Raw genomic sequence first — 22258 nt, 5'->3', positions numbered from 1 at the left:
CTTTCCCTCAGGAGTCCGGGACCCTCTGTCTTCTCAGCATGAGAGAAACTTTCTGGTCAGTTCATCCTGCATCCCTTGAGCTCCTTGGAGTGAGTTTTCATGGTGACATATTACAGAACCACACACTTAACAAAAAGGAAACAGACCCGCTCGGAGTTAGGAAGGATATGGGATTGGTCACAGAATTGAACAGGCGTCGGGGTTGGTGCCTCCGGTCTCTCTCTGTTTTTGTCTCTCTCATTTGCTTTCTCTCTCCTTCTCGATTTTCTGTCTCTCGCACTCTTTCCACTTCTATCTTTTGTTTGACTCTGCCTGGCTCCCTTCTGTAAACAGACTGATTCCAGATAGGGTAAAGGTGGTCACTGGCCGCTCCGAATTCAGGTGCTTGTAGCTCACAGCGCCAGGGGAATTCTCCCGATGGCCTTCCATCTCACTCATTACAGGGACGGTCGCTGCGTCCAAGGAAGGGCGTACGCTGAGTGGCCGCAACAGAGTGATATGGTTGAAGGAGATGGAATAGAATCTCCTTCCAGAAGGAAATGGGGTTGCCAGGGGCTGGTCAACCAAAACCAATAGCAACCAGATGCCGTCGCACGTGATTTTCAGGATAAAGTTCACAACGAAGTAGGCAGAGGGTCCGTATGGAAGAGCACAGTCTGTTCGAGATGACGGGAACACAACAGAGGGCACTAGAAATTACTAGTGGCTGACTCTCAGCCCTCGATGAGACTGCTTAGCTCTTGGAACAGTCAGAATACAGAACTGATACGCCTATTCTGCAATTGCTTGACTCACATTTCAAGGCTACAGCAGCCGGAAGAATCAAACTAGAAATATGGGTCTTAATTATGGTAACAGTACAGTGTGGCAAAGCCAGAAAAGCAGACAGACCAGAGAAGGAATACTTGCTCTTTACTAGCTGTGTAACGCCTTCAAACACTCAGTTCCCTCGCCTGTAAAACGGGAACAATTGAAGTCTCCTTCCCTGGGTTGTTGTGATGATTAAGACGCGTACATGGGGTGTTCGATAGAGTATATACACCAGCACCCAGTACATAAGATCCACAGTATGGTGTTAGTCTTTGACCCATTGCAGCTATCAGTGAAATTGCTGGAATCCCAGCCCAGCTCCGTCCCTCTGTTCTGGGGGATCCTTGCTTTCCAGAAGGCATCCCAGATGCCTTCCCTGGGCAGAAGTAAGTCCCGGAAGGTACGTGGGACCTCTTTGGATGGAGGAAGATGCCTTGAGGACTTGCCTTGGGCTGGGCCCATCCTGCCTTCCCTGCGAACTTGTCCCAGGGCAGCAACAAGGCCCAGAAGCCCACCTAAGCTATTTACATCAGGGGGACTTGGACTAAATGGTCAGAGCATTCAGGCACCCAGCCGCAGGAAGCAGAGCCGTTGTCTCAGCGAGGAAGGACGCCAGGCAGCAGCTTTCTCAGGCATTTCTTCTTCTCCGGGGCCATGTGCACTCTGCCTGCTGCCTTCTAGCTTATCTGTCCCTTCCCTTGCCTCTGGATGCCCATTTATACGTGCCTCTCAAGGCCCTTTTAAAGGCCCCGTGGCCCCGCTTTTCCAGCCTCCCAGTCTAGGCACCAGACCTGGCTGAGTCCGGTCTCTCCCTCCACACCAGCTTTCTCGGGTAGGTTCTGGCTGCCCACTTGGATGGGGCGGGGTCACCCCAGGCCAGTGAGCTCTGATGGGAATGGCTCATAGGGGGCTGAAGCCCATCTTTTCTCAGCGAAGGGTGCGGCCAGCTCTCTCAGAGGAACGGGTGGTGGGGAGGTGCGCTCACTGGAGGAGAGGCTCTCAGCAGCCTACGTGTATGTGCTGAATCCCAAGGCTGCTTGGTGTGGTTGACAAACGATACCAAGACCTATGTGGTTCGGGTGAACACTATACGAAATTCCAATCCAGTGTTGCATTAGTTTCCTGGGGCTGCTGTAAGAGAGGCCACAAACTGGGTGGCTTAGAACTACAGTTTCTTGCCTCACAGTTCTGGACGTTTGGAAGGCCAAGGCCAAGGCACTGGCAGCGCTGTGCTCCCCCTGATGCCTCAAGGGAGGATCCTCCCTTGCCTCTTCCTACTTCTGGTGTCCCCAGGATTTCCTTGGCTTGTGCCTTCGTCCCCACATGGCTGCCTTCCTTCCGTGTCTGTGTCTTCATATGGTGTTCTCTCTCTGTGTGTCTGTGTCCACATTTCCCATTTCTCAGAAGGACACCAGTCATATTGGATTAGGGGACACCCTGAGGACCTCGTCTTGCCTTGATCATCTGCAAAGATCTCATTTCCAACTCAGCTTACACTCACAGGTACTGAGGGTTAGCACTTCAAACAATCTTCCTGGGGGACGAAATTTAATCCACAACAAATATTGATAACTAAACCTATTTATTTTTTTAATGTTTATTTTTGAGAGAGAGAATGCATGCACGCAGGGGAGGGGCAGCGAGAGAGGGGGACAGAAGATCCAAAGCAGGGTCTGCGCTGACAGCAGAGAGCCCGATGTAGGGCTTGAACCCACGAACAGTGAGATCATGACCTGATCTGGTCGGATGCTTAACCAACTGAGCCACCCAAGTGCCCCGATAAATAAAATTTAGTGGGATCACCACCATGCTAGCTGTGACAGAGATGCTACACAAACCTTAATTTACTGTCTGGCCCTTCTCAGGAAATATTTGCCATCCCCCGCCTTAAGGGAGCAGGGTAGGGTTCACAGGAGAAGGCAAGGGGCGTCCTGGGATAAGCAGACAGCAAGGCTAACCACCAAGTCAAGGATCTTCTGGGCAACTGTGATCTCCGAGCTGTCACAAGGCATTTCACGAGGCAGCGTTAAAATACAAAGCATCGTCTTGGGGCACCTGAGTGGCTCCGTGGGTGAAATGTCTGACTTCAGCTCAGCTCATGATCTTGTGGTTCATGAGTCCAAGCCCTGCTTTAGATCCTCTGTCTCCCTCTCTGCCCCTCACCCACTCTCTCTCTTTCTCCCTCTCTGAAAAATAAATACGCATTAAAAAAAAAAAATTACAAAACGTCTCAAGTGAAAACCCCTTCAGAAACAGCTCACAGTTTCTCTTCCCTGTGGAGAGGGCAGTGTGGGAACCAGAGCCCTTTTGCACAGCGGCGCAGGGCACATCTGGAAGGGGGTCCCCTGGGAAGGAGGCTCTGCGAAGTCTGGGGAGGCACCTCCCTTCCCCTGCCCCTGACCTTGGGGGATCCCGCTGGAGGGAAAGCCTCAGTCAGACGACTTTCTCAGGAGCAGCCAGAGGAGGCCCCGTGGGCATTGCTTTATTGGCTCCTTTGCTATCAGATCCTGTTTGCGTCCGGCTGCCCCATGGGAGCCGGTCTTGAGCCTGCCCGTCCAATTCCAGAGTCCAGGCCTCTTTGGCTGCAGACATTTGGGAAGCCTCATGTCATATCTCCCGCTTGGTGGGGAGATTTCCCTTTTTGGCAGTGGTGGGCTGTGAGTGGTAAGGAGGCCGTGGGAGACACCCGGCCCCCCCACCCCGGGCTCCTCTGGCAAGGATGGTGAGTTGACTGTGCTCAGGGCCTGGATGATGACCTCTCAGTACTCAGCCTCCTGAGTACTGGCCAGGCCTCCCTCTGCTCGTCACCTGCCTTGTCCTGTCCAACCTCTCCTTCTCTGTTCATGGATAACGTAACGCGGCCACATTAAAGAGAAACATTAAGGAAAACCTCTCCAAATCCCACCACCTTAACACGTTTCTACATATTCAAGTGTTCTTTAAAAAAACAAAAAAACAAAAAAAAAAAACATCCCTGGGGCACCTGAGTGGCTCAGTTGGTTAAGCGTCCGACTTGCGCTCAGGTCATGATGCCGCGGTTCGGGAGTTTGGGCCCTGCATCAGGCTCTGTGCTGACGGCTTGGAGCCTGGAGCCTGCTTCAAATTCTGTCTGGGGCGCCTGGGTGGCTCAGTTAAGCGGCCGACTTCGGCTCAGGTCATGATCTCACGGTCCATGAGTTGGAGCCCCGCGTCGGGCTCTGCGCTGACAGCTCAGAGCCTGGAGCCTGTTTCAGATTCTGTGTCTCCCTCTCTCTCTGACCCTCCCCACATTCATGCTCTGTCTCAAAAATAAATAAACGTTAAGAAAAAAAAAAAAAAAAAAAAAAAATTCTGTCTCTCTTTCTGCCCCTCCCTCGTTTGTGCTCTCTCTCTCTCTCAAAAATAAACATTAAAAAAAATAAAAATAACATAAAAAACCATCCCTGTGTGATAAAATTGTATAGAACTGAACACACACGCACACATGACTGTAAGTAAAACTGGAGAAATCTGAACGAGGTCAGTGGAGTCTCTATCACTGTCAACACGCTCGTTTTGCAAGATGTTACCATGAGGGAAACTGTGTAAAACTGTATCTCTCTGTATTCTTTTTTTTTTTTTAATTTTTAAAATTAATTTTTAATTAGTTTTTTAATCTGACAGCTCAGAGCCTGACACGGAGCTCAAGCTCACGAACTCTGAGAACATGACCTGAGCCGAAGCCGGACGCTTAACTGACTGAGCCACCCAGGTGCCCCTCTGTATTATCTCTTACAACTGCATGTGAATCCACAATTATCTGCGTAAAAGGTCAATTAAAAAAAAAAAAGGAATTTTGAAGGATCTGTGATCCGTGAGTAGGGACCATTTCGTGTCAACCGCTTTTCATGGACATGATGTTGTGAACGTTTCCCCATGTTTCTACAACACTGGAAATAATCATGGAAAGACGGCCCAGCATTACATCTCGTGGCTGTCAATCTTTACTGAATGAATACTTCTCCCTTCCTAGGTTTTCAACTGTTTCCAAATTTCAAACACTGTCAACAATGCCAAATGAACATTATTATGCACATAATTATTTCAATAGGATCAACGCCCAAGGAGTGGGGCCACTGGGTGTAAGGTTTTGGAGCTTTATGGCTGTATTAGGTAGGATTAATTTCATATTATGATAACTTTATTATTGCTCTTCCTTTCTAAGGTACAGATTGGCTTTTTCCCAAGCGAACAAAAATCCTCTGCTGTGCCTTTCAGCGTTCAGATTTGTTGGAAAAAAAGACCAGGGTCCCCCAGCCTGTTTCCAGCTGCAGAATGTCACCTGGCATTGGGGTCGCAGAATGGGGGCGGCAAAGTTCAGCTGGGGGAACCGTCACTGGCGTTACCCTCCCATGGGGGCCTTGGCAGGTGTCCTGGGAACTTACAGACACAGGTGCCCTCCACGACCTGACCTTCTCCCAAGCAAGACAAGACAGCAGAGGCCAGGAGGCGGGGTGCAACCTTCCTGAAAACAGAGCAGTATTTGCTCACTCTTTGGGGGCTCCTTCCAGAGCTGCAGATAGCCTTTTCTAGAACACACTGGGTTCGGTTAAAAAATGGTGGAGAGGGGCGCATGGGTTGTTTCGTCGATTGAGTGTATGACTTTGGCTCAGGTCATGCTTTTATGGTTCAGGGGTTCAAGCCCTGCATTGGGCTCTGTGCTGACGGCTCAGAGCCTGGAGTCTGCTTTGGATTCCGTATCTCCCTTTCTCTCTGCCCCTCCCCTGCTGATGCTATGTCTTTCTCTTTCTCTGTCTCAAAATCAAATAAACATTAAAAAAAATTAAAAACCAGTGGAGAAAATGCTGCATCCTTCAGCCACCTGGTAGGGAGGACTCTGAGCGAGAGGTCCCTATTTTTCTGGGAGGCACCCAGGAGAGCTGGGTGAGCTGTGTGGAGACACAGGTGGGGGCTTGAAGGGCCAGGCAGGGTGGCACTGGGCCACCATCAACCTGCTGGACGGTTAAGGCACCAGGGATCACACAGGCCTCCACCCGCCTATTAAACAAACAGATTTAGGGGCACCTGGGTGGCTCAGTCAGTTAGGCATCTGACTTCAGCTCAGGTCATGATCTTTCAGTCCGTGAGTTCAAGTTCCATGTCGAGCTCTGCGCTGACAGCTCACAGCCTGGAGCCGGCTTGGGATTCTGTGTCTCCCTCTCTCTCTCTGTCCCTCCCCTGCTCACGCTCTGTCTCTCGCTCTCAAAAATAAATGTAAAAAAAAGTTTTAAACAAATTTATATTACATTTTATTTTTTTACCTTTATTTTGTAATGTTTATATTATATCTAGTTTATTTTATTTTCATTCTCTAAATTTTATGTTTTATTTCGTATCAGCTTTAAATTTTATCTTATTTTACTTTATTTTTTATATTTTATTTTATCGCTTTGTTTTATCATTTTAGTTTTACATTTTATTAGCTTAATTTTTTATGCATTCGAGATTGCCAGATAAAATGCAGGACATGATGCATTAAGCCCGGTTTAATTTGAATTTTAGGTAAACAATGGATAATTTTTTAGCATATGTGTCTCTTGTTTAATACATCTTGTTTTGTACAAATATGTCCCAAGTATTCTGTCTTGTTTTTTTATTTAAAAAAAAATTTTTTTTAACGTTTATTGATTTTTGAGACAGAGAGAGACAAAGCATGAATGGGGGAGGGTCAGAGAGAGGGAGACACAGAATCTGAAACAGGCTCCAGGCCCTGAGCCGTCAGCACAGAGCCCGATGCGGGGCTCGAACTCACGGACCGCGAGATCATGACCTGAGCCGAAGTCAACCGCTTAACCGACTGAGCCACCCAGGCGCCCCTACAGGGGGATGCTTTGAAGAGCATCACTTTCTTTTCTTTCTTTCTTCCTTCCTTTCTTTTAAATATCTTTAATGTTTATTTTTGACAGAGAGAGAGAGACAGAGCATGAGCAGGGGAAGGGCAGAGAGAGAGGGAGACACAGAATCCGAAGCAGGCCCCAGGCTCTGAGCTGTCAGCACAGAACCCGTTGCGGGGCTCGAATTCACAAACTGTGAGATCATGACCTGAGGCGAAATCAAGAGTCAGACGCTTGACTGACTGAGCCACCCAGGCGCCCCTTCCCCGCCCCCCAGATTTTAGAAGGGGGCCCACTGGCACCCGCAGAAGGAGCCATAACCTCTGCACATTGAATTTCTATAACTTCTACTGGACCACATCCTCTAAAAATGTCCGTTAGACTCATATCCTGTGAGCACCAAGCTCTGAGGGTGGGGCCCAGGTTGGCCACTGTGGGACATGGGCAAGCCACTGACACCTCAGTTTCTCCATCTGTGAAATGGGGCTGCTGCTGGGGCGACACAGGATGAGTGAAGTGAAAGTGTCTGGTGACCTGCAAAGACAGATGCCCCGTCTGCTCCGCTTCGTACCCAACGCTGGGCTGTAATTCACAAGCAATAACGTCCACCAACTCATCTACAACCCATGGAGTTCTGACCTGTGTCTACAGTTGGGTGATTGCCACAATTACAAATATCCCCCCCCTTTTTCTCAGGTCAACAAACATTCGTTGAGCATTGTGCCCTAGGTTGTGCCGGGCACTCTGGGCACAGAGATGAAACCCGAGGTTCTCTCTTGAGGACCTCAGAGTCTGGGAGAGAAGACGCACCCCACACACAGCTATGTGAGAAGCCGCACGTGCAGGGGGCACAGCGGGGCACAGAGGCCCATCGAGGCATGAGGTGGCCATTATGAGTGTGACCCCCTCGAGTATTTCCCAAGCTGGCTGCCTCTACTGCAGCCCGGCCAGGCCCTCAGCCCTCCCTGCAGCGGCTCGCTGGCTCCCATATACACCTACATCCTCTTTTCTCCTTTGTATCTGGTGGGAACGCGTTCCTCTTCGTGCTTCAAGGCCCAGCTCAGATGTTGCCTCCTCAGAGACACCACCCCGATGTTCCTGGGGGTTCTGGGACAAATCTGTGGCTCCCTGCTCAGTGGATTGGGGGCCTGAGCGGGGCAAGGAGTGTGGGGCCAGGGCTCAGGAATGCAGGTAGGAGTCTGGGCAGCCTTCTCCTGGACCAAGTCCACCCAGCCAGGAGAATCTGTGCTGGGCAGGAAGCAGGGTTCAGGCATGGGGGCAGCGAATGGTGGGGGGTAGGGGGTAGGGGGTATATTTGCTGGCACAGCCTTCTGGATCGGGAATAGGTGGTATCCATTCAAATACTTATCCAGCGGGTGCCAAGCAGGCTCCTACCGGGTGCCGAGGCTTGTACTCATGAAAGTGTGTGTGTGTGTGTGAGTCATTGGGGTCGGTGGGCAGAACCGGCTCAAACCCTTTCCCTGCTTTCCCTGGGGGTGGAGGGGGTGTCTCCCACTTAGGCCCTGAGCTCTTAAAGCCAGTGTTGGTGGCCACTGGCCTCCTGGGTCCTGCAGTGGAGAACATAACAGTCATGGTCTCTGTCCTCACAGAGCTTTTAGTCCGGTGTTGTGTGTGTGTGGGGGGGGAGGGGGAATGACATTTGTCATAGGGCAGAACTGAGGGGTGGCAGAATGTCTGTGGGGGCTCAGAACGACCCCACTCTCACCGGCCTGTCAGCATTGCCTTTTAGGTAAGTCTGCAATCCACCTATCTCTCAGCACCACGGCCATCCCTGCCACCGGCGTGCCCTCTCTGGATGGCCAAACGTCTCTCCACAGGCCCCCGCGGCCCCCGTGGCCAGTTCATTGCATGGCAGCCTGGGGATCTTAAAACAACAACAGCAGCCACAATTTTGGTACTATTGCGGAGGTAATACATGCTCAGTGTGAAAATTCAGATGGTGGAGGAGTTTATAAGGTGGTAGAAAGTGAAAGATAGACGCCCCCCTCCCCCCCTCCCCCGAACTCCAGGCCTACTTCCCAGAGGCCATCAGTTTCATGTGTATCCTTCCAAATTTTTCCAAAGCATATACATGCTTTCATCTACGTGTGTATACATAACGATATAGATAATTAGATGTGTGGGTGTGCGACCTCAAAACACAAACAATTCAGACTTCTGCACCTGCCTGTTTTTTTGCACCTTGCATTTTTTTTGAAAAAAAAATTTTTTTTAACGTTTGTTTATTTTTGAGAGACATAGAGAGAAAGAACGCAAGCAGGGGAGGGGCAGAGAGAGAGGGAGACACAGACTCCGAAGCAGGTTCCAGACCCTGAGCTGTGAGCACAGAGCCCGACGCGGGGCTTGAACTCACAAACCTGGAGATCATGACCTGAGCTGAAGTCGGACGCTTAACCGACTGGGCCACCCAAGCGCCTCAGAAAAAATAGTAACTTCCTTTTTTAATTTCTATTTTTTAAATTCTGAGTTAGGCTGAGCTTTTAATATGTTATCCACACGAATCTCTTTTCTCTGCTATGTGTCGTCTTGCTTGTCCTTTCTACGGGGTGCGATAGAAATATATGCATGCTTTCTTCTCATGCTTTCACGGTTCAGTTTTTACATTTAAAATTTTGATCCAGCCGCAATTTATTTGGGTGCAGAGAAAGGTATGGATCCACATTTAAGTGTTTTCAAAATGGCAAGCCATTTTCCCTGTGCTACTTACTGAAGAATCCTTTCCCCCACTGATGTAGTATCACCTCTATGATGTTCTAAATTTCCACATAGAGTCAGGGTCCATTTCTGGTCTCTCTATTGTGTTCTATTGTTGTTTTAATATTGTTCTATTCTGCCAATTTTTGTATTTATGTGTGCCAAGCTGCTTTATTTACTCCAGCCTTATAACATATTTTATTACCTGGTAAGATTTTTAAAAAAGAAATCTACTGGCTATTTTCACTCGTGCATTTTCCAGATGAATTTTAGTGTTCTTTTTACCAATGTAACGGGTAGGCAGCCGAAACACATATCTACGAAAATAATCTAATCGCACTGTCATACGTGTTGTGGAGGGAAAGTACCGGAAGTCGGAAAAGTGTAAAACAGGGGCCCTAGGATCCAAGTTATATTACATGCATGTGGCACCCATATAGGCAGATTTAAGAAAACATTATGTTTTCACAATACTGTCCTTTATTCCAGACAAAATGTGTCTTTCCATTCATTCGAGTCTTTTCTGTCTCTCAGGAAAGTTCGCAGCTTTTCTGTAGATCCGTATTACATCTTTCTTGATAAATGATTTTCTAAATAGTTTCTTCTTTGTGCTATTCTTATGAATAGATTCTTGTCTTCAGTTACACTTTCGAACTGGTTATGTTTGTTACAGGGGATCTTTCTAAAAGGCCTGTCTTTTGCTCAAAACACTCAAAACCCGGCAGTGACTTCCTGTAGCCCCGGGAGAAACCCCACACTTGCTCACCGGCTTACAGACTCCTGGGAGATCTGGCCTGGCCGTCCCTCTCCCCACTTCCTCCCTCTGCCTGGCCCCAGCCTGATTACTGTATATCCATGAGTTCTGAGCTTAATAAAGACCTCCCCAGGGATGTGGACCCCTCTGATGAAGTCAGATTAAGTAGGGACACTTGTTATATACTTTCATGTATGACAGCGGAGTTAGAGTTATTCTTGTGATGATGTGTTCCCCACCCCCTTCCCACAGAATCGTTCTCCAGGAGGCACAGGGTTCTGCCTGCCTTTTCCAGAGCTGCACCCCCAGCCTTTAGAATAATGCCAGCAGGTGGCAGTCGTTGAACGAGGGCAGGTATTTGGACGGCAGTTGTGTGCCCTTACTTTGGGTCTAGATAGAGCACCCATTCAGGACTGAGGACCTGGAGACAGTCAAAACCCACATGGGTGGCATTTGAGGCCGCTCAGCCAGTGGGACCTCACTCTTGTGACGAAGACACTAAAAGCTTCTCATATGCCTCACCCTGCTTTGAAGAAGAAGCCACCCACATACTGGACCGATGGCTGAGGACATTAACTCAGTGGGCTTCCATCTAGCCATCTGCAGTGATCTTTATGAAGGCCGTGCGGCAACACAGGTTACGATAGAAGTGAGCATATCAAGATAAAAAATAGAGTGATTACAGCTGGGAGGTTAAGTGCCGTGAAATACTTGATTGAAGGAATGAACTAGGTATGAAACAGGCAGGCCTGGAAACTCCAGTGGCACCAGAGGTGTTAAGGGTACGTGATTTTTATTCCCTTACTTTTGGGCTTCTCGGTTGTCTACAAGGGAGTCCGGCAACTTCTACGACGAAAAAAAATTCCCCCAATGGTTGTCTAAGCTTTTCCGGGGTGGCACTGCACTAAGTGGCCACCAGAGGGCAGGGCTGCCCTACTGTTGGGGATTGTAACCGCCAGACCGTTTCTTCTTTTTTTTAATATGAAATTTATTGTCAAATTGGTTTCCATACAACACCCAGTGCTCATCCCAACAGGTGCCCTCCTCAATACCCATCAGACCAAGTTTCTTCTAAACACTTTAACGTGCAGGCTTAGTTACGTGCCTGGGGACCTTTCTGATGAGAGGAATCAATCTCATTTCCCCCCACACCTAGATCTCAGTTCCCCAGATTGGGGGCAAAAGTATCTCTCTCTCTCTCTCTCTCTCTTTTTGTTTTTTCTTTTGTGCGAAGAACACAACCTGTTCCACTGGCCCAGCACCTCCTCTGAACCAGTCATTTATTGAGTGCTGAGCCCCTCCGAGTGTCTTCTCTGCTAATAGGACTCAAGCTCTACCTTCCTGGAGCTTGTCCCCGGCTTGCTAACCTTCAGATTTACACAGCAAAACCCAGGCCTGGAGAGATTCTAAGCCTTGCAAAAAGAGTCAAGGGCTTATTTAGAAACCTGTGTTTTTATTTGGGTGTCCATTCAAAAAAGCAGGCGGTACTGACTTGTGCGTGGCTGGGGCTTGTGGGCAGGTTCATTCATTCTCCCCCAACATGCACCAACTGCCTCGTCTCCACAGGCACTGCTCCGGGTACTGGGGAAGCAACAGACCAGGTGCTCGGGAAACTCACAAGTCTGGTGGTGGCTGGGGGCACAGAGAAGCACTCCATGTGAAGGTGGTGCTAAGTGCTCTGAAGGAAAACAAGCAAGAGAAGGGGATTGACAGCGATAGGCTGGGGTACTGTTTTGTACAAAGAGATCGGGGAAATACCCCAGGAGGTTGATTTTGAGCAGAGACCTTAATAAAATGAGGGAGCTAGACTAGTGGCCCTCTGGGAGAAGGCAGAGCAAAGGCCCTGAGGCAGTGTGTTCAGGTGGGAATGTGTTTGCTCAGCCAGGAGTGTGTGTGTGTGAGGTGTGGGTCCTGTAGGGGTGCAAGATCCCCCAGATCCCGTGGGCTGGCTCTTGTAGACTCTGCCTTCTGCTCCGCGTGAGTTGCTGCACTGAGAATAGTCTGTACAGGCACCAGGTGGCAGCAGGGAGACTGGCCATCCCGGCGAATGATGGTGGTGGCTTTGCATCTGGGACACGCAGTAAACTGAATTTGCTGAATTGGACTGAGCTGCTCCGAATAGAGCTTGCTCAAAATCAGTGACCTCCTGACCCCCTACAGAGAACGGAAAAACCACTGCAAGAGTAAAATCTCTGAAGGAAAAACGGTCTTGATTTTGGTGATTGGGGTGAAAAGGAAGATTTGTCCTTCTTCTCAAAAAGGAAATACAGATTTCTGAAGGGCATAGGATTGTGGCCAGAAATGCCTGGTCAGAACTCAGATTTGACAGTTATCTGAAGCCCAGAATGGTCAAGTGACTGATCCACGGTCACAGAGCGGCTTAGTGACCACCCGGGATTTCGGGATGAGGATTCTTGCCCTGTACTGTGTGCCCCCTTCTACTTTGTTCCTTCTCCTGGGCTCTCAGATGGGCTCTGTTCCCACAGTACAAATCACCTCGCCCCCAAGGTTCCCAAGGTCTGCGAGTTACTCTGGTACTTGCCCTCTGGGCCAGGTCATGGCCAGCAACCCAAACCTCGCCTTGTTCTCCCAGGCCCCTGAGCCGGCTCTGGTCCTCTCTCTACTTGGCGGGCACCCTGGTTCTCTCACTCCCCAATCCAGAACAGAAATAGGTTTTGTCCATTACTAATGTTTCACTCAACATTGATGAGAGGAAGAATTACAAGAACTCTCGGAATTACAAGGGCCCACGTCGTTTGACCCAGTTCTGCCTCTAGGATTTAACCTAGAGAAACAGGTGGAGACTCTTACCTGGGCATCCCTGCTTGGTGGACCGTATTTTGAAATAGCACCGTCTAAAATGACTTCTGCAGCCTGTGGCTCCACAGGCTCCTGATTTGCCCCCTCTCTGGCCTCCCCTTCTGGGTCTCTAATGGGCCCCTTCTCTGCCATGCACGCCTTAAATGGGGCTCTAAATGGGGCACCAGGCTCCCACCGCTTCTCCCCACTATGTGCTCTGTTGGTGCACCTCTCAGTTCCTGTGGTTGCAAATGTCCTCTCTGTGCTGATTCTCCCTCTGTTAGGTCTTCAGTCCCAACCTCCCAATGGCCCCAGTCCCATTCAGCCAACTGTCTTTTTTTTTTTTTTTATATAATTCACATACCATAAAATTCGCCATTTTGAAGTGTGTATTTCAGTGGCTTTTAGTATATTTACAAGGGTGTGCAACTATAACCACTGGATAATTCTGGAACATTTTTATCACCCCCAAAAGAAACCCCAACCCACAAGCAGTCCCTACCCATTCCCCTCTCTCCCCAGCCTCTAGGCCACCATGAGTTGACTTTCTGTCTCTGTGAATTTGCCGGTGCTGACGTTTCCTATAAACGGAATCACACAATACACGGCCTTCTGCCTCTGACGTCTTCCACTAAGCCTGTTTCCGAGGCTCATCCGTGTTGTAGCGTGAGTCAGCGCTTCATTCCTTTTTGTGTTCACATAAAATGTCACTTTATACCGCCATATTTTGGTGATCCATTCATTCATGGATGGACATTTGGGTTATTTCCATTTGGGGGCGATTATGAAGAGTGTTGCTATGGATATTTGTGTACACGTTTTTGGGTGAATACATTTTCAGTTCTCCCGGAGAGACACCCAGGAATGGAATTACGTTTCACTTTTTGAGGAACTGCTAAACCGCTTTCCAAAGCAGAGGCACCATTTTCCATTCCTGTGGGTAATGTGTGAGTTCCAGCCAGGAGGCTTTAGAGGTTCCCCCAAGAGGCCTCGGAAGACTGTGAGACTCAGTGAGTCAATATATCATGTGAACACTCTCTCTCTCCTTTGTCTTGGTACAAGGCACACAGCTAACCGTTCAAGCCACGCACTTGGGGACAAAACTGCCTACGTTCTTGACCCCAGTTCATCAACAAGACCTCTCAACTGGATCCCAACTGGATCCCAAACGGTTCGATCCATCTGTCTCCACTGCCAACACCCCATCCATTCACTTGAACGGCCTTCGCGGTCTCCTGTTGGGATCCCCATCTCCAGTCTTGCTCCCTCCAATCTACTCTCTAGCAGAGTTATTTCCTTAAAATACATTTAAAAATTAAATCAGAGCCATATATATACATATATATATACATATATATATATATATATATATATATATATATCTATATCTCTGGTGAGAAAATTCAACTCTTTTTTTAAAGTTTTATTTATTCATTTACTTATTTATTTATTTAGAGAGAGACTGTTTGCATGCGCAAGTGGGGGAGGGGCAGAGAGACATGGCGGGGGGAAAGAGAGAGAATCCTAAGCAGACTCCTTGCTGTCAGCGTGGAGTCCAACGCGGGGCTTGAACTCACAAACCATGAGGTCATGACCTGAGCTGAAATCAAGAGTCAGATGCTTAACCGACTGAGCCACTGAGAAAATTCAACTCTTAAGTGGCCCACAAGGCCATCCCTGATCTGGCGGCCAATTAACTCCCCGACTTTGTTTCCTACCTCTCTCTTCCTTTGCTTGCTCCAATCCAGCCTCGCAGGTCTCCTTACTGTTCTTCAGACCCACCAGGACCACTCCTACCCCAGGGCCTTTGCACCTGCTGTTCCCGCTGCTGGTATGCTCTTCTCCCAGACGTCCACGTGGCTGTCTCCTTTGCCATCTTCACTCATCTACTTACATGTCACTCAGTGATGCCATCTCTGGCCCACTTATCTGAAATTGTAACTCCTTCCCCCTCCCATCCTTCTCTCCTCTTCCTCCCCACCCCCCCACCCATAGTACTTACTATTCTGTAACACAGTAAGGATTTTATTTATTGTCTTCCCTTCTGGATATAAACTCCATCTTTTAGCTGTTTTGTTTATTCCTGTATCCCTAGTGCCTAGAACAAGGCCTTGCACCAAACTAGCTCAGCAAGTATGTGTTGAGTAAGTGAATGAATGAAAAGCAACTGGTCTACCGCTCACCTCTTTCCCAACACACTCCACTCCACTTCCTCAGAAATAACCACTTTTCACCGTGTGTTTTGGTAGTTAACTCCATTTCCCTAAATAACATGCTACCGCTGCTCGTTCCGAGTTACCCATTTAAAGCATCTGCTGACTTCCCCAGACCCTGCTACCTCCATTCCATCACCCCCAAACTTATATTTTACATTGAGTGAAATCATCAGGACTATGTAAATATTGTTCTCTGCAGAGACAAATTTGCGCTCTGATTATCTTTCTTTCCTTAAACAGCTCTCGGCTCTTCCCAGTACTAATTGCTTGTGCCGCCCCCGGCACTGTTTATCACTATTATCTTGATCCTTATAAGTTTCAAATGTTGCACCATATTAGAGATTCTTAGGAGTTATCTTTTTCCCTCCGTAGTATGTTTCACAATTTGTAACTATCCATTTATTTGAACATTTACTTTCTTTTTTTTTTAAATTTTTTTTTCAACGTTTTTTTATTTATTTTTGGGACAGAGAGAGACAGAGCATGAACGGGGGAGGGGCAGAGAGAGAGGGAGACACAGAATTGGAAACAGGCTCCAGGCTCCGAGCCATCAGCCCAGAGCCTGACGCGGGGCTCGAACTCACGGACCGCGAGATCGTGACCTGGCTGAAGTCGGACGCTTAACCGACTACGCCACCCAGGCGCCCCGAACATTTACTTTCTTAAGTGTCTGTCTCTCACTGGAGCGTAAGCTTCTAGAACAAACCCTCTTTGTTTACCAGAGCATTCCCAATATCCAGCACCTCACTGCATGCCTGGCACATAATAGATCCTCAATACATATTTAGTGAATAAATGAACAGTAAAAACTCACGATATATGTGGCTGTCAGTGGCTGGTTGGTTGCACAAATTGTAGAATTGTCTCTGTCATGGAATAGTATTTATTTAGAAACCATAAGCGATAAAGGCTGAATACTCTTCCGAATCATCGTTGTTTTGATTCTTTTTTTTTTAAACTTTGTTTATTTTTTAATAATCTCTACGCCCATCCTGGGGCTCGAACTCATGACCCCGAGATCAAGAGTTGCGTGTTCTTCGACTGAGCCAGCCAGGCGCCCCTGTTTTGATTCTTGTAACAGCTCAATCCCCCAAACTTAGCAGCTTCAAAGTAACCATTTTATTACAGTCAAGGATTCTGTGGGTCAGGAATTCACTTCCACATTATTGTTTTTAAAACTTAACATTGTGGGGTGCCCGGCTGGCTCAGTCAGAGGAGCACGCATCTCTTGATCTCTGGAGGATGTGAGTTTGAGCCCCGCGTTGGGTGCAGAGATTACATAAATAAATAAATAAACTTAAAAAAAATAAAACTCACCATTGTGCTTTTTCGTAGAAGACTGAAACGTGGCCATTACAGAAGAGTCGGAAAAGATAAATAAAAAGAATAAACAGACTCTATAATCCAATTCATCTGTCAATAAGCACTGTTCATACCTGCGGCGCGTCCTTCCCAAGCCCTTTGTGTTTTGCTTTCAGGGAAATTCTTCCAGACTTAAACAAACGCAAGTGAAAGCCCGCCTTCTTGGCTTGAGACCCGTGTTTGCCACTCAGCAATACACTGGCTGTCTTTGCCCATCTGCAGTAGCAGACCTCAGTGTCGTGCTTCTAAAATAGCTATTGTCTGTTCACTCATTTGTTCCTTCCTCGAACAAAGGAAGGGATGTGCCACGCACGCTCTGATGTGATGTTGAAGAGACAGGTACCGCGCCGGCTTCGTGAGGCTCGCCGTCCCTTCAGCATACGAAAGCACCACGGCCTATTAAAGCAATCCCCAGCTGATGGATACGTACGTTGTTTCCATCTTTTCCTCTTACAAATGCAGACACCCCTCTGCATAGATCTCCATGCACCGATTCGTGCACTTTCTGAGGACAAATCCCAGAGATGGGATTGCCGTGGTAAAGGACAGGTAGGTATGCTGACAGGACGGGTACATAAATCCAGATTTACAACTCAGCAAACTGGTTTCAGTTTACATTCCCTGAACTATGAGTGAGAGTCCGTTTTTGTGTCTGATACCCATCTTGTCAGTGCCTGCCAGCACTTTCGTCTCTGGGCACACCTGCCATCCGGCCCGTTAGGGAACAGACCGTCTTTCCAAACCGTCTCCTCATCTTAAAAGAGAGCCAACTCAGGGGCTCCTGGCTGGCTCCGACTCTCGATTTTTGGTTCAGACTAGGATCTCACCGTTGTGGGATCGAGCCCTATGTCTGACTCCAAGCTGAATGTGGAGCCTGCTTAAGAGTCTCTCTCTCTCTCTCTCTCTCTCTCTCTCTCTCAAAAATAAATAAACATGGGCGCCTGGGTGGCTCAGTCGGTTAAGCGTCCGACTTTGGCTCAGGTCATGATCTCGCGGTCGGTGAGTTCAAGCCCCGCATCGGGCTCTGTGCTGACAGCTCAGAGCCTGGAGCCTGTTTCAGATTCTGTGTCTCCCTCTCTCTCTGACCCTCCCCCGTTCATGCTCTGTCTCTCTCTGTCTCAAAAATAAATACACGTTAAAAAAAATTTTAAAAAAAAAGATAAAAAAAATAAATATTAAAACATTAAAAAAAAAAAAAGACTTGGATGCTCTACCGACTGAGCCAGCCAGAAGCCCCTAAAATTTATGATTAATAAAAATTTTGTCTTACAGAAGGACTATATGCTTATTTCAGAAAGTCTGGCAAGTAGAGACAAGCAAAAAGAAAAGAAAAACTTCCCCGTATTCCCCAGATAAGCATTGCTAACATGCGGCACCCTCCCCTCAGAGTTTTAAGTTTTCTTGTCTACACTCTTCGAAAACAGCAAATATGGGCTCACACCACAGACACTGACTTACGGCCTGCCATTTATCACGCAATAATAGCATGAGAATCTTTTCACATCACAACACATCTTACTACAACCTAGAGGCACTCAATGCCATCAATCTGAGGGAGAGGCTTCTGCGTGCTCATGTGGGAAGGAGCCCCTCTCGCGTCTGGCCCCCACCGACCCCTCTGGGTCACACGCTCCGGCCAATCTCAGGATTACCGGACAGCGTGCATCCCTGTCCCTTCCTCAACTATGAAGGGCACACCCCTGACGACCGCATGTGGGCCTTGGGGTTCGAGTCTGTCATTCCAGATGGCCAGGTAGGCCCCTGCAAGGGCAGCAGAAGGGGCCGGTTGTGGAGGAGAGAGCCCAGGCCCCCGAGAACTTGTGAGAGGTACCCTGCCCCGGCCTCCCCCCTCCACGCCCTTCACATCCCATTACCGGGGTCTGGCCGTCATTAGTGTCTGAAACATACTCCGGCAGAAAGTCACGGGGCTCCGGGGCCTTTGTCTTCCAGCCACTTTACCGTGAGTGCCATGGGCTGAAGGCCGCGGGCACAAAGGCCCGTGACTCCCCTGCCTGCGCGGATGCAGCCGGGCCAATGCCCTCTTGAAAGCCTCTCCCCTCCCCGGGTTCGTCTCCCCGGCAGCTCCATCTGGGAAATCTGCCTCTTCAGCCCGGTACCCAGCAAATCACTTCTGCTGGCAGTAGCTCAAGCTTTTTAAAAGCAGAGGGAAGAGACGGAGATGTGACTATCCCCTTTTATTCCAACCTCCCTCCCCTCCTCTCCCTATTTAGGCTGCAGAATGCAGGCAGCAACTGCTCAAGAAGAGGTCACGGCTTTGTTAGGGAAAGGCAGAGCCTGGCAGACCTTCTTTTTGCCCCCACCCCGGGCTTCCGCTGAAAAGGCAACAATTGTTTCCTCTCAATGACTGTCTCCGGTGGTGGCCGGTGCTTTCAAGGCAAGGCCACCAGCAGCCCTGGGGACCAGAGCACCGCAGACAGCCTGTGCTGCTCGGGTGGCTAGGTGTGTGGGCAACCCTGCCCTGCTCAGTCGGGGCTGCTAAAGAATCCAGAGACCCTTTAAGGGCAAACACGGCCACTAGTCCCTTCTCTTTCCAATTGACGTATAATTTACCTACCACGACTTGTACACCCGGTGAGTATACCTTTTGCTCGCTTCTGAGAACCGCAGACACATGTGTAACCCACAGCCCGTTAGGACTTAGAACATTTTCCTGACTCCAGAAAGTTCCCTCAAGTGTCTTCCTGGCCAGCCCTCCTCGCCATCGCCGGGGTCAATACTCATGGGACCTCTGTCACCCTAGATGAATTTTGCCTGTTGGAGAACTTGATACAAACAGAACCATACATCATGAATGCTTCCAACTTCTTTCACCCAGTGTAATGTTTTTGAGATTCATCCATGTCGTTGTATCAGTGGTTTGTTCTTTTTTCAAGTGGTATTTTTTTCTAGGAATACACCATAATTTTTTATAAATTTTCTTCCAAAATGATGCCCTCTCCACTTTTGTTGTTTGATCTTTCTCTTTCTTCTTTCTTTCTTTCTTTCTTTCTTTCTTTCTTTCTTTCTTCCTGTTTAATGTTTATTTATTTATTTTGAGAGACAAAGAGAGTGTGTGCACCCGAGTTCGGGAGAGGCAGAGAGAGAAGAGAGAGAATCCAAAGCAGGTTCTATGTTGTCAGTGCAGAGCCTGATCCCGGACTCGGTCTCATGAACTCTGTGATCGTGACTTGAGCTGAAATCAGGAGTCAGATGCCTAACTGACTGAGCCATCCAGGCACCCCACATGTATGTTCCTTTATATAGCAATCAACTGGATTTTTTAAACCTATCTAAAAATATTTTTTCCTTATAGATGATTCAAGTCCATTTACATATATGAATATGCTTTATTGGGTCCCAGTTTGTCATATTGCTTTTTTAAAAAAAATTTTTTTAAATGTTTATTTATTTTTGACAGAGAAAGAGACAGAGCATGAGCGGGGGAGGGGCAGAGAGAGAGACACACACACACACACACACACACACAGAATCGGAAGCAGGCTCCAGGCTCTGAGCTGTCAGCACAGAGCCCGACGCGGGGCTTGAACTCACAGACCGCGAGATCATGACCTGAGCCCAAGTTGGACACTCAACTGACTGAGCCACCCAGGCGCCCCTGTCATATTGCTTTATATTTCACACGATACCTCAATTCACACGGTATGTTATACTTACCAAACAGAATTTTTCACTAGATGGACCATGTTTTCTTTCTCATTCTGCGGTGTTGAACAAGGTGTATATTATCGTTCAGTGATTAGCACTGATGAATACTCTTATTATGTAAGACCTTTCATTACTTCTTTATTTAGAGATTCAGATATTGTCTCTTGGTTTCCCAATAGGAGTCATATTGGCATTAACCGTGAACTACTTCTCTCCCTCTCTTGCCCACTAATTTGCTGCTTAGGGTTTTATTTCTGTAAACGGAAATAAACATCCGTTACTTGATTTTTCAGTTTCGAGTGGTATTGTGTTCTTTTTCCCTAATACCCAGAGGCAGTCAGAGACCTTATTCTATTTTATACTTATTGCCCTCTGTCCAGCTGTATCCTCCGTCATATCCTCGATAAAACCATATGCGTGTTTCCCTGAGTTCTGTGAGCTGCACTAGCAAATTAACCCAACCTGAGCAAAGGGTCATGGGAACCTCCGACTTGTAGCCAAATCAGACAGAAGTCGGGGGTAACCAGGGTATCTGCAATGTGCGATTGGCATCTGGAGTGGGGTGGGGGAAGGCTTCTGGGAAGGACCCTTAGCCTGTGGGATCTGACCAGGTAGATAGTGTTGGAATTGAGTGAAATTATAGGACACCCGTTTGGTGTTATGGAAAATTCCTTGATGTGGGGGAAAAAAAAGTGATCAGAAATGTCAAAAGTGAAGTGTTCTGAGTGAGGAGACACACAGCAAAGACACAGGAGGAAAGACTGGGTGTTTTTTCTTATACAAAGGGATAGTAGGTCAGGGTGGCTTACATCGCCTAACACCCGCAGGATACCCTCCTCTTTTGTTACATTGAAAGATTTGATACATGCCTTTCTCTGTAGCCACATCTTTGTCTCTCAAAAGACTACCCCCTTTTAAATAACAGTATCATTGAGATATAATTCATAATTTATTCATTTAAAGTCTACAGTAAAATGGCTTTTATTATATTCACGGAGCTGTGCAATCATCACCACAATTTTAGAAGATTTTCGTCACTCCAAAAAGAACTCCCATATCCATAAGCAGTCACTCCCCATTTTCCCCAACATCTTCGAGGCAACCACTAGTCTACTTTCTGTCTGAATGCATTCGCCTGTTCTTTTTTTTTTTCTAATGTTTATTTCATTTTTGAGAGAGAGACACAGAGCATGAGCAGGGGAGGGGCAGAGAGAGAGAGGGAGACACAGAATCTGAAACAGTCTCCAGGCTCTAAGCTGTCATCACAGAGCCCAATGCGGGGCTCGAACTCACGAACTGCAAGATCATGACCTGAGCTGAAGTCGGATGCTTCACTGACTGAGCCACCCAGGCGCCTCCCCCTAGCAAAACGTTTTAAATATCCATCCGTGTTGTAGCATCTATCAGTACTTTATTTCTTTTGATTGCCAAATAATATTCCACAGTATAGGATATACCACATTTCGTTTATCCATTTTTCAGTTGATGGACGTTTGGGCTGTTTCCGCTTTTTAGCTATCATGGATAATGCTGCTACGGACATTCGTGTCTAAGTTTTGGGATATAGATCTGGGAGTAGAATTGCTTAGTCATATGGTAACTCTATGTTTAACTTTTTGACGCACCTCAAACTATTTTCCATTATTTTACATTCCCACCAGCAGCAAAACTCCCTTCTAAAAGGAAATATTCTGTAAGATCTTATTTACTACCTTGAAATTCACAGATAATATAACCTTCCCACATCCACCACAACCAGAAAAAAATTCAGTATACAGACCTAACTATAATATAAAGGAGAAATAAGAGGAATATAATGGATGCATTTTTAAAAATGTGACTTTAGGGGCGCCTGGGTGGCTCAGTCGGTGAAGCGTCTGACTTCAGCTCAGGTCATGATCACGGTTTGGGAGTTCGAGCCCCGTGTCAGGCTCTGAGCTGACAGTTCGGAGCCTGGAGCCTGCTTGGGATTCTGTGTCTCCCTCTCTCTCTGGCCCTTCCAATCTTGAGCTCTGTCTCTCTCTGTCTCTGTCTCTCTCTCAAAAATAAACATTTTTTAAAAATGTGACTTTGGAGTCAGAAGA

Source organism: Panthera onca, chromosome A3 (assembly GCF_046562875.1).
Source record: "Panthera onca isolate mPanOnc1 chromosome A3, mPanOnc1 haplotype 2, whole genome shotgun sequence".
Lineage (NCBI taxonomy): Eukaryota > Metazoa > Chordata > Mammalia > Carnivora > Felidae > Panthera > Panthera onca.
The sequence above is the reverse complement of the archived record's forward strand: the minus strand, read 5'-3'. Positions refer to the sequence as shown.